Raw genomic sequence first — 3582 nt, 5'->3', positions numbered from 1 at the left:
GTGTATATAATTTATCAGATGTCACACTCAACTTTTAAATAGTTTTTGAATTTAATTAAAATTTACTCACTTTTATTAATTTGAGATTAAGACGTAATAAGGGTTGAATTTAATTAAATATTAAATATAAAATAGAATAATTTTAAAATAATTTAAATATTATTAAATTAAATATTATTGACTTAAATTTTTAATTTTTCAATTTTGAGCATTTCATAAATATGGTACCTAAAATAAATTTTAATTAATAATTAAAATTATCATAATAATATAATAAAATTTTCAAATTTTAATTGTTTTTCATATCTATTATCACGACAATATAATTCAAATTTTAATAATATTTTTTTAACATCATTATATATATATATATATATATATATATATATTATTACGCATAACGATTGCAAGCGTTCGTGTTGCATTCGTTCACGTGTGAGAGCCCACACGTAGAATGAGATATTATTGGAGGAAGATGTCAAGATTTATCTTGTAAAAGAGCAGCTGCTGGCAGTAGCCGTCTCAAAACACCAGAGAGGAATGGATTACATGTACAGTGTCCTTGTTTGCTCAACTCTTTTCTTATCACTAGCTCTGGTTCTGTGCCTAAATGGAAAAAAGTGGGGAAAGGGAACCAAGAACCTGCCTCCAGGGCCTCCAGATGGCCACTTTTGGGCAATATTTTCGATCTTGGAACCGTGCCCCATCAAAATCTGCAAGAGCTTAAGTTGAAGTATGGACCTGTGCTCCGGTTAAGACTAGGATCCATGGAAACGGTGGTGATACAGTCGGCCAAGGCTGCGGCAGAGCTGTTCAAGAATCACGACGCCAACTTCTGTGATCGTAAGTGTCTTGATGTGTTAACGAGTCATAACTACAGGGATGGGTCACTTGCAGTCGGCCAGTTTAGCCCGTACTGGCGCATGCTTAGGCGTCTTTGCTCTATGGAAATGATGACCAATAAGCGAATCAATGAGACAGCCTCCATACGGCGAAAATGCATTGATCAAATGATAAGGTAACGTAAAATTTTAAGGTGCATTTAATTTTAACCTTTATTGTTATTATATTTATCATAAATATAACAGATTTATCAAATAATTTCTCATAATTTTCATCTAATCGTAATCAATGAATATGATGAATTCATTGTACATATAATAGATTTACTAAATAATTTCTTGTAACATTTGAGTATTGAATATCGCTTTTTCTATGTGAATTAATCTTTTAACGGTCAATTTAGAAATTTAACTCCTAATACTTATTTAGAGACAGAATTTTAATAATATTGAGTTATTGAATTATTTTATTTTACTTTAAATATGATCACCTTCAAAATCTCTTATTTATTTTTAGAATTGAGAGCTATTGCTTTTTTTAAAACACTTATATAATCTACTTTTAAATATATAACTCGCTTAAGACTTAATATATAATAAAATGACAAAAATCAATTCAAAGCACATAGTTAAAATTCTTCTTTTTTTTAGTAAAAAAAAAAAAGTGGATCATAATAATTCATCCTATGTGAATGTTCACTAGGAGTATTGAAGATGATGCGACAGCTGGAGGTGCAAGGGGAGAATCAGTCGCAGTGAATTTACGTCACTATCTCTCCACAATGTTATTTAACATGGTTGGGAACCTCATGCTGTCACGAGACCTTTTGCATTCACAAAGTAAAGAAGGGTATGAATTCTTTCAAGCCATAGGAAAGACTTCAGTGTTGGCAGGGAAGCCAAATGTAGCAGACTTTCTGCCTTTCTTGAAATGGTTAGATCCACAAGGACTAAAGAAGAACATGTTGAAAGACCTGGGACGAGCGATAGAGATTATTGAAGGGTTTGTGAAAGAGAGGATTGAGAAGCACAAACCGAATGAGAAGAAGGCTAAGGACTTCCTAGACACATTGTTGGAATTTGAAGGTGACGGAAAAGATTGGCAAGAGAAGATCCCACATGAAAAAATCATCATAATCATAATGGTAAGCGCATTAACATAACTTAATCCCAATTTGGCATTGAGGTTATGGATTAAAATCATGCTTCTCAAAAAAAAAAAAAAAAAAAAAAATATATATATATATATATATATATATATATATATATATATATATCGAAAAAAAAAGTTTGGAAAAACAATTTTATCATTTTAGAGTTCTTAGAATAAACATATGAAATTTAATTTTAAATTAGTTTTTAATATTTTTTCATAAATATATTTTAAGAAATATTTTTATTAACTACAATTTTAACAACAATGTCAAACAGAAGTTTAATAAATTCTAAATTATAATATTTTAGTTATGACTCAGCTACATAGTCTTTTTCTCTATTGTGGTTGCCTTTTTGCACAATAATTATGTTATATAAATCATGAAGTGAAGATGATTTCTTAAGAAGGAAGCACTTAGTTAAGTACATTTTGGATTAAAATTTATTAATTTTGTTTTCGTTTGATGTTGAAGGAAATGTTTACTGGGTCAGACAGTACAAGCACAATAGTAGAATGGGCCATGGCAGAGTTACTTCGCAAACCTGAAGCCATGAGAAAGGTTAAAGAAGAACTCAATGAAGTAGTTGGAGTAAATAGAAATGTTGAAGAGATTGACATAGAGAAGCTGCCATATTTGCAAGCTGTTTTAAAGGAAACACTTCGGCTCCATCCTCCAATTCCTTTACTCATTCCGAGAAATACAATGCATGATACAGATTTCATGGGGTACCACATACCCAAAGATACTCAAGTTCTTGTGAATGTATGGGCAATAGGAAGAGACCCAGATTCTTGGAAAGATCCATTATCCTTCAAGCCTGAGAGATTTCTTGGTTCAAGCATTGACTACAAAGGGCAAAATTTTGAGCTAATTCCATTTGGATCAGGGAGACGGATTTGTGTAGGTATGGTATTGGCTCAACGAATAGTTCTCCTTGGTCTTGCATCTTTAATTCAATGTTTTGACTGGGAGCTTGTCAAAGGTTCAATTCCAGAAACCTTAGATATGAGAGAAAACATTGGGATGACAGTGAGAAAGTTTGTGCCTTTGAATGTCATACCCAAGAGACGTCTAAGGACCATGGCTACTTGAAAAACAAAAACATAGGCACTTTCAAGTTTAAAAGTTTAATTAATATGTGTGAGAAATGTTTCTCTTAATAATTTAGAATCCCCTATCTAGATTGTACGGTTATGTGATGTATTCGATGAACAAGAATAAATATCATGAACTTCAATAATCTTTTTTTTTTTGAAGTTTTTAATTGATTTTTGGGTTAATTTTCATCATTTTATTATATATAAATGACTTATTTGACATTAACATTTGAACTATTATTGAAAAAAGCAACGCTTAGATATGTTAGATGGAGATCACAAAAAATGAATTTTAATTTAAATTTAAAGACTTTATATATATATATATATATATATATATATATATATATATATATATATATATATATATATATATATATATATTTCAAACATCTTTTTTAAATTATTATTTTAATGGTATTTAAAATAATGTTTTTTAAAAAATTAGATTGAAAACACAATCCCATGTACAAGTTCTATAAGTTG

At 29.8% G+C, this 3582-nt stretch overlaps 1 pseudogene; it reads left to right on the top strand.

The window, feature by feature from the left end:
* Positions 1-496: 496 nt before the first annotated feature.
* Positions 497-3239, top strand: LOC131177346 (iridoid oxidase-like; annotated as a pseudogene).
* Positions 3240-3582: the final 343 nt, after the last annotated feature.

Source organism: Hevea brasiliensis, unplaced genomic scaffold, assembly GCF_030052815.1.
Source record: "Hevea brasiliensis isolate MT/VB/25A 57/8 unplaced genomic scaffold, ASM3005281v1 Scaf413, whole genome shotgun sequence".
NCBI lineage: Eukaryota > Viridiplantae > Streptophyta > Magnoliopsida > Malpighiales > Euphorbiaceae > Hevea > Hevea brasiliensis.
The sequence above is the reverse complement of the archived record's forward strand: the minus strand, read 5'-3'. Positions and strand labels throughout refer to the sequence as shown.